Consider the following 9,799-nt stretch of genomic DNA (forward strand, 5'->3'; position numbering starts at 1 on the left):
CCAAAACGAGGCTATAATCACCTCCTCCCAGAGGCTGCTTCCCTGAAACTAGAATGTAAGCTAGAAGATTGGGTTAATGTGTTTCTGATACCTCAACTTGGTGCAAACCAGAATAAACACGAATGGCAAAAATCAGCCCATGAGCTCATTCAGGCTTTGATCAGAGACATAATTTCATTATGAAATTTTGAATCAGGCTGTTGTGAAGTCTTGCCAAGGAGTTTCATTTTCCCAGATGATATGGTGAGTTGTTTCTCTCCTGTTCTCATACTCTGCTTGCATTTATCATACAAACTTTCCATCTGTTTTTATAATCTGACCCATCAATCCTTTTACAACAGTATTTGCCGATCCCGACCATCAGCTTCAGTTCTACCAGCAGATCATAAGCCTGATCAAGGTAAGTCAAGCTTAAATTACTGGTTTAGTTTCCCTGCCCTGCTTGCTGCGATTGTAATACAAGAACTATTTTTCACTCTCCTTTCTGATGTCATGGTGACCAGGGGAGACAAGACATACTTACAGGCCTATAGTCCCTCAGCTTTGAAACTGACTTAACAATCTACCCGGAAAGATTGCAGTATGATGGTATGCGTTATGGTATATGCCAGCATTGCAGACATGGTCCACCATGCAGCTGGGATGCTTGCTTTCTTTTAGACCCAAGGTTAGCACCTCATCTCCTGGAAGCTTGCTCCTAGTAACCACAGGTTTGTGTGAACGGGAAGACCTTAGCAGAAACTGGCTGGAAATGCCACCTTTCTGAAACAGCCCTGTGCCACGGTCTGGACTGGTGTTTTCACAGGAAGCAGAGAATCTTGACCTCGAGTTTGCCTTCATTCTGTAAAAGACTTTGTTGCTGGGGTCTAATGAGCAAATAGCAGCAGATTTTCAAGTAGCAGTTTTCAAAGTGTGGGCTGAGGACCACCAGCATCAAAATCACTTGGGGGAGCGGATGAAACATGCATGTTCCTGGGATTCATCTCAGAGCTTCTGAAATCTCACCCTCTGGGGTGGGGCCCAGAGAATCTACATTTTAGCAAGCTCCTCAAGTGATTCCTTTATACACAAAAGTTTCAGATTTGAAAAGCAAAGTCTTTTCCAAAAGTCACCCTGAGGCTTTCTGTCCTGCTGACCAAAGGCATCCCTGGAAGGTCCAGCTTCTTTCCCACCTATCTTAAATTCTCTCATTTTTCACAGCAGGGTGAGGAGGGCTGCAGCAGCGTCTAATGCACTCTGAAAATATATGTCTTGGCTCTGCCCCAAATGCCTTGATATTTATGCTGCAGCCGGAGGGTTGTTATCCTTTGGCAACATTCCATTGTAAGGCCATTAGCTCTTAATTAGTGCCAGCTTGGTGGTTTATACTTCCCAGTTGAACTGCTCGCAGAGGCTGCTCTGTCCAGTCCCCTCGTGTTTCTCCGCTGGCAAGTCCATGATACATTGACCCCTGCCTGCCGGGACCAACAGCTGGGCCCCTGGAGTGGCTGCTGCTCAATGTGAAACAGTCTTGGTCCCCAAGCAGGAGGCTCTGGGACCCTGGAAGAACAGAGAAGCACTCAGCATACGTTTTCAGGGTTTTGTTGTTTTGTTTCATTTGTAGAAAACAAAAAAGTGAGTCCTTGATTATACAACCTCAGCAGTTTACAAGTATAAGAAAAATAAGGCAAATCTTCATAGGCCAAATTGCCCTCTGTTTTCAGCCTAGGGTGCCTGGGAAATTCTTGGGCAAGGATATAGCAAGCTGGTGGGCCGGCTAGCTACGAAAAATGGCAGAGAGACTCACCTCTAGCAACCCCAAGAAACTTCTCTTCATGGTCACCACTTCTTAGTGGGAAAAACATAGTCCGTATTAGTCTTGGCATTCATCTCATCGCTGGGTAGGAGCTCTTCAAAAAGATCCCCAGATTAAGCTTTGGAAAAACAACTAGAAGCATTTTGCTCCTTCCTATCACTGAATCCCTGTGGCCCTCAGCACATTCAGCTTAAGAAAATCTGAGAAACACTTTTCTGAGATGCTATTAATGGCCTCTAATTTTCAGCCTGGTTTAGATAACTCAAGATTGCTGGCTGTGTCCTGAGAAACAGATCCAGAACACACACTGATGTGGGAATTTAAAGTATAATTCCAGACTGTAGATAATTGTTTAAGCTCCGAGGAGGCTGGAGGGCCCATAGTAAGTCACCTTCCCGGGATCAGTTGGTTTCCTCTTACACGTGGTATCTATCTGTCCAGTGACCCTTTGGATTTTGAAGCCGTTAGACTAAATCTTTGTATAGTTCTTTATCCGCTTGTCTCCTGCCCACCTCCCTCTTTTTCTTTAGGAAAACACTTTTTAAAAAATTTGACCAGGTCCTTTGGATTATTTCCAGAAGAATAATGTCATGTTAAAGAATCTGAAAAGTCAGCTCCTCAAACCCGTGTGTCAGGGGAAGCTCTGTCTGTCAGGAGGTCGTTCTTGCCTTAAGGGCAGCTTGCGTCGATAGAGACAGAATGGGATGACGTCCACCATGCCTCTTGCTCCCCTGTCTGATCTAGTCTAGACTGGGAACAAAATCTTACTTCTGAAAGAGAGATTTAGGCTGACGTGTGGAAGGAAGGCATGGTAAATAACTTCTCAAGCAGCAGAGGAAGAACTAGTCAAAACTTTTTAGAGCCCTGATTAGAAAAAGACAAGTCTATCATTCTCTCATCTTTGGAAAAAGCAATCCTTCCAACTCACTGTGCAAGCCAGGTTGAAGGAATCTTCTAGATGCTTTAAATGTCTATTCAAGAGACTTTAGAGTCGCCAGTTTTCTTTCTAGTCAGAGCTGGGAAAATCCGCAGGATGCCTAGCCACTGTGCCCAGACCTGGGGACGCATGCTTCTGCTGTGTCCTTCCCTCTCCCCTACACCCCCAGTGCACAAGAAGAGGCATGAACCACACCAAATAGTTTATCTCTGATCTCAGGGGTAGGGGTTCATAAATAAAGTTTTATTGGAACACAGCCACACCATTTGTTTACATACGGTCGATGGCTGCTTTTGCGCTACGTAGCAGAGATGGGTGGCTGTGACAGATGACATATGGCCTGCAAAGCCTAAAATATTTACTACCTTGCCCTTTACAGAAAAAACTTGCCCACGACCCCTATCCTAGGGTGCTGGTGTGTGTTCTGAACATTGAATAGACATGTAACTGACTATGAAATGACTATCCACTTGCCGTTGCTCTCTGAGAGTGAATGGTGCCTATCCCCATGTAGAGGTACATTTCATGTTTTCTGCCTCGGAGATTCAGATGAGGGGGTTCACTCTGCATCTGAGTGTCGCTGATGCTTCAGTGGGCCAGCAGGGGGCTCTCTGCAGAGGTTTCAATGTCAGAGAGCGCCGTATTCGAGGACAAAGGGGGTCTGGGGGAGCGGCACTGACCTGTCAGTCTCCTGGCCAAGCCTCGGGATTTTTTTTTTTTTTTCCTGAGCCCAAAAGAGAAGGGAGCTTCAGGAGGAATCCAAACAGCACCTTTGTTTAGAGTCTTTGTGAGAGCCGCTTTGGTGACCTTGAGGCAAAGCATGACACAAAATAGAGGAGACCATCCGCTTTGCCCAGCATTGTCCTGGTGCACGGGGGATCTTCAGGGGCTGTCCCCAGGGTGGGCAGCTTCAGGAGCATCCCGAGGCAGCCCCCTGTGGCGCGACTCTGGTGCACACACGGCAGACACGGCAGCGGTAAGGCAGTCCTGCGCAGTTTCGGGAGCAGCCGAGGTCGCATTGCTTTTGACCCAGTGTCCCATTGAACTTTGCTGTTGGCCTTATTTTTCCTCCCAGAAAGAAAAAAGGAGTAAGCACCATTAATGACTATCATCTCCAGGGACAACATGAGAAAAAAACCCATTCAAGTGGGACCTTTTCATTCATTCACCTTTTTTTCATTCATTCAACAAACATCCAGCCTGTGATACCAAGAGACAAATGCAATTTTTCAGATATATGGGAGAAATATGGACCAGGCAAGCCATGTCTATGAAGAACCTGTGACTACACATCCTAAGGAAGCAAAAAAAAAAAGGGAAGACGAAGGATGGCAGTGAATGAGTGGTAAAGTCTCTTCAGGAGCAGAAAAAATCCAAGTCAACCCACATGGAGAGGAATCAGGAGGATCAGAAGCAGGTTGGGAAAAAGCAAAGTAAAAAAAAAAAAAAAGAGAGAGGGAAACAGGAGAAGGGTAAACCATGGGAATGCGATGAAATGTGTTTGTGAGAAATTGAGACGCGATGTCTGTGGACATTTTGTTGGTTTGGTGGTGGGAAAAGAATTGGAACTATGCATGGTAGGCAAATACCTTGTACAATAAAATACCTTGTGAGAATGAATGCGAGAGCATGAGAGAAATCAAGCACAGTCTATCGGAATGGTCCTGCCCTTGGGAGAAAGGCCAAGTATACATTCAAGGTAGCTGTTGCCAGAGTCTGCAAGCCCCCTGGGCACATCGGAGGTCTGAGCCAGATGCGTTCTGTGTATCTCAGCCTGGCACAGGCAGCTTTTTATCAGGCTTTTCTGTCCAAAGTAGGGAGGTGCTGCTGCCCTCTGCCGCTCTGAGCCCAGCCCTAGCGGTGGCTGCACAGGCTGGGGTTCCACCCTGGTGCCTGTAGAGAGGTGTTGACTGTCCCAGAGTAGTGTTCACTTTGGACTTGCCATGCCACTGGCTCCTGAGGCCCACAGTGTGTCAGATCTAGCGAGTCCAGGGCAGTCCAATACCCTTTAGGATGTGGTTCTGCAGCACGAAGAGACACTGGCTCAAATCAGGAACCATTATCCACATGGAAAGGCCTCAGAGATAAATCTAATGGTAGAGATGTTCAGACTAAAATGTTGGGTTCTGCAATTATGAGCCTGCCTTGTCACTTGGCCTTGGCACTGAGTCCCCTCTTCCAATCCTACAAGATGATACTGTGGAGTTCAGCCGCCCAGATGGCCATCGTCATGGACCCACGAGGCAGGCCTGGGACCAGCAGAGCCACAGCTCACTGCCCCACCTCTGTCCATTTCAGTGTCTTGCTCCAGCTCCCAATCCTTAGGAGAACACTTCCCATGGTCCCTGGGATTGTGACACCCTCGTAGTCACCACCTTTGCCAAGTGAGCCTTCCAGGACTGGCCTGGAAATGCATTTCTCTTTGTTCCTTGGGCTGCCAGCTCGTTGGACAGGCTTGGATCTGGTCTCGCTGTTGCAGCATCACCTCAACTCCTCCTCTGCCCCCCAGTCCCTGCCCCCCTCCCCCGTTTCCCTCCCCTGAAGGCTGTGGCTTATTCCTTTTAGAGATGAACTCATTGTTGACTTTAACTCACTTCGATGTTTCCCAGGGAAGCACGCTGGCGGGAGGCCCACCCCAGATCCTTGAAGAAGACAGCCAGGCCAGGGCCAAGACTGGGTGCCAGGGGCCTTGGAACTGCCAAAATGCCTCCATTTTATGGACAGGCCTGGCTCACCCTGAAGACATTCCAAGTATTTAATCAGCAGCCCCTGGCACATAGTGGGTTGCAGGGGAGCCCTCAGAAGCTAACCCTTCCAGGAGACAAAACCCAGCCAGAGGAAGGAGCTGCCTTCTCCATGGACCAGGCTGATACTCAACAGATGGAAAGAGTGCGTCCCAATAACAATAATCAATAAGCAAAGGCTGACAGCTGCTGTGACCTGGCCCGATGGGCCCTTGGGAGCTTGGCTCTGCCCTCTTTCCCACACCACACTGAGTTCAGCGAGGAATCCATCTCACCCACCTCCCCGCACCAAGCTCCGGGAGAGCAAATGGGTGAGGGAGGAACCATTTTTCACATACTTTCTCTTTCAAAATGTAGTCCTGTTTCGCAATTTCCTACTTAAGTTCTGGAAGGCTCTAGGGCAAAACCCAAGCCACCTTCTCCAGCCACTGGCCCAGGTCTCTTTGTTGTCACCACCAACCTGGTAGGTTAGTAGTGCTGGAGAAAGACAGGGGCCCAGATTTACTAAGTCGCCCATTGTCCCCATCTGTGCTGCTCATCTGAGGGTCTGTTAAGTGCAAGTCACTCTCTTGATGCCAAAGGAGCCTCAACCAAGCCTCCAGCCAAGACCTGTTTATTCTTCGCCCTGCATTGGCTCTTCCCCTTGGGAGAGCCAGGAGGTTCGCCACACCAAAGCAGGTGCACCCAACTCTGGTATGCTCACATGTCAGCGATCCCTGAGGCACCTAATCTTCAGATCTTCTCCACTCCCCTATAACTAGGCTTTTGTTCTGGCTCACTTCTGCTGGCACTACGAGACAGCACTCCAGTTCTGTTGCAACGAATCCATTCGGTCCTTCAAAATGGAACCTGTTCTCTTTGGTTGTTTTTCTCCTACCTTATTTCACTAGGGTTTCTGCCTGTTGCCCATTTAAATCTGGCCTGGGTCAGAGCTGGAGGAGTGTCAGGCAAAAAGCCAGCACCTGGGTTGCTGGCCCTGCATCGGGGACTTGTGACAGGGCCCCCAAAGCTGACCCTTTTCCTAAATTCCCTCTCAATCCTCCTAAACCAAACCAAACAAACCAGGAGGAAAAACCCCACTTAAAAAAAAAAAAAAAGCAAATCCAGAAAACCATCACCCAAAATACTGAAATGGAAAACAAATCCATATTCTGGTGACTTGCTCTGAAACATACCAGAGCTGGAACTGGGTGAGGTGGCCAGAAATGTGTTAGTCTGGGCAAGTCTGTGACCCTGTAGAGGGAAAAGCTAACATTTTCCAAATCACAATGTGGGCAGATAACAACCACACACGACCATGGGCTGTTGTTGCCTAAACCTGGGTGCGGGGTTAGGCAACCCTACATCTTGACACAGATTCCCTCTCTCCAGCACGCGCTCATCCTAAAAAGCACAAGGTGTGAATTCTGGACCAACCCCGGGCTGCTTTCAGCCCTTATTGTCTCTGCCTCAGGTGGGATGCTTCTAGGGTGTGAGCAGGTAACTAACGGTCCCTCGTTTTCAAATCCATACCCACCTCCAGCTCAAAAAAGGATGGAGTGAGACAGACAGGAGTAGGTCCGGGCGGGGATAATTGTTTTCAGGGATGTGCTGGGATCACATTTGGAAGCACCCAGTGGATCAGTATCAGAACATCCTCTGGCCAGTAATTCTGCAGACATTGAAGCTGAGGTGTGGGACGCATAGCAGTGGACCCAGCACTTTCTGAAACCTGTGTTATGTTTCTTTGCTTAGCTGCCTAGAGCTTCAGGAACAGCTTTTTAGGGGGTTCAGGGAGGTGATGCAGAGAAGCTGAATGTCTCAGAGCATCACCAAGGTGATCCAGGAAGACCCAGCTCATTCTTTGACGTTGCTAAATTCTGGATTTCTGTGTCAGTGTTGTTTTAAAGGTAAGCTTATGACAGGCCTTCTCAAACATTGAATATATGCATGAATGACCTGGGGGATCTTGTCACAAGGCAGATTCAGATTCTTCTGTCTGGGTGGAGCCTGAGATCCTGCATTTTTAGCAAGCTCCCAGATGAGGCCAGGGTCGCTGGTCCAGGGCCACACTTTGAGTATCAAGGGCCTAAGGATCTGGGAGATAGCTGGGACATATCGGGACTGAGGGTTGATACCCAGAAGTGAGAGACAGAAAGACAGAGAGAAACAATGGTGCATGCAAATAAAGTCAGGGGTTGAGGTGGGAACAGAGACAGACAGGGTGACAAAAAGAAGGACCGAGAAGAAGACAAGAGATAGAGACACAGAGTAGGGCATAGCAGAGATGGAAGCCTGAGAGGGACAGAGAAGCTGGCAGATAGAGCCAGGGTCAGGGAGAGGAGACCAGGGAAAGAACGAGAGGAGAGGGGCTGGTGCTGGCCGTGGGCAGCCTGTGACCCTGCAGGCTCCAGCGCGGGCTCCGAATCCTGGGCAGCAGTGAAGGGGGTCAGAGGCGTAAGTGGGGGTGAGACCAGCAGGGTGGCAGGTGCACAGACCTGACGTCCCCCACCTTCCTCGCCTACCAGCCTTCCCACACCTGCATCACCCGCACCTCGCTCCTGCAGAGCTGCCCCTCCCCCAGAATCTTCCACTGCCGATGTCCACTTCTCTCTCCCATGTACCCAGCCCCTGTCTCTTAACTGCACCCTGCACAGAGGCTTTGAACATGCTGAAGTCTTTCCCACCCAAAAGAAACAAGAGTCTCTCTTGACTCACATCTCTTTCCAGGCCCTGTCCTATTTCTCCTCCCCTTTTCTCAGCTAAACGTCCTGAAGGAACGGTCTGCTTCCATCACCACCCCCCCCCCCAAACAGCTCTTGCTAAGCCCAGGGGCTCTCCCAGGCCTCTTTCACTTGCTCACTCTCTCCTTCTTGCCGGCTTCTGGGACTTGATACCCGCCGGCCTTCCTCTCACCTGTTCCTTCCCTCTTTCCTTTGTCAACTCGTCCTCCATCATTGGGTCTTGATGTTTGGAGGGACATGGAGCTAGATCCTGAGCCCTCTCTTCATCCAGTGTTTGCTTTTTAGTTGACCCCTTCCAAACCCACAGCCTCAACTGTCTTCTCTGCACCAGTGTATATTCCGGCCCAAGCGACCTCTATCCACCTAGACCTGTATTTATGTCTGTGCGATGTCAACTCACCATCTCCACCGGGATGTCTCAGAGGTACTGCAAACTCAACAGGGTCAAAATCAAATTTATGTTCTTGCTTCTTCCCCCAAACTGGTCCTGCTCACAGGCTTCCCATCCCAGAACACAGCACTGTCATCTGTCTGGGTGTTTGAACCAGAAACAGGGACTTCGGCCACCGCACCTCCCTCTCCTTCTCTCCCCTCTTTCATATCCAGAGCATCACAACACTCTGTCGACTTCATTCTCCAAATACCTTTTGACTTTGTCCACTTCTCTTCATTTCCACCACCACCACCCAGAGTCCAAGCCTCCAGCATCTCTCACCTGGATGATAGCAACAGCCTCCTAAGCAGCTTCTCCCCAGTCTGTCTTCCACTCTACAGACAATGTGATCGTTGCAAAGTGCAAGCTGGCCTGCCGCTTAAAACTCTTCAGCAGGCTCCCTTGGCACTGAGAATAAATGCCCAATTCCAGGTGACCCTTCTGGAATCATCTCACCTCATTTGCCCTCCAAGCCTTCCAGCTATACTGGCTTCCTTTCAGTTCTTTGACCAAGCTACTTTCTGCCACAGGACATTTGCATGTGCTGTGCCTTCTGTGTAGAACTGTGCTGTCCAATATAGTAGCCACTAACCACATGTGGCTATTGAGCACTTGAAATATGGCTGGTGCAACTGAAAACTGAAGTGCTTATGTCATTTAATTTTCATTAATTAAATCTAAAATTTAAAGACTTATATTCCATTCAGTTATTGGAAAACTGTTAAATATTCCTAAAACAACTTGAGTATGTGAATCTTCTTTTTCAACTTCAATGTTTATGAAATCTAAATACAGATCAAGTATTTCTGGTGAAAATTTAGCTTTCAAATTAAGATACGCTGCCTATAAAAAAAATTAAGATATGCTGTAAGTGTAAAACTACACACAGAATGTTGAAGATGTAGTTTAAAGAATGTAAAAGATCTCACTAATAATTTTTTGTGTTGATTCCATGTTAAAAAGGTTATATTTTGCATATATTTGGTTAAATGACAGATATAATTAAAATTAACGTTACCTCTTTCTTTTTACTTTTTAAACCGTGGCTACTAAGAAAAATGTAAATTACATGCGTGGCTCACATATTTCTATTGGACAGTGCCAGTTTTTGTCTTCAATCCTTCTGCCCATCCTTCAGAATTTGGCTTAAATATCATGCCTCCCTGA

Source organism: Eulemur rufifrons, chromosome 8, assembly GCF_041146395.1.
Source record: "Eulemur rufifrons isolate Redbay chromosome 8, OSU_ERuf_1, whole genome shotgun sequence".
Lineage (NCBI taxonomy): Eukaryota > Metazoa > Chordata > Mammalia > Primates > Lemuridae > Eulemur > Eulemur rufifrons.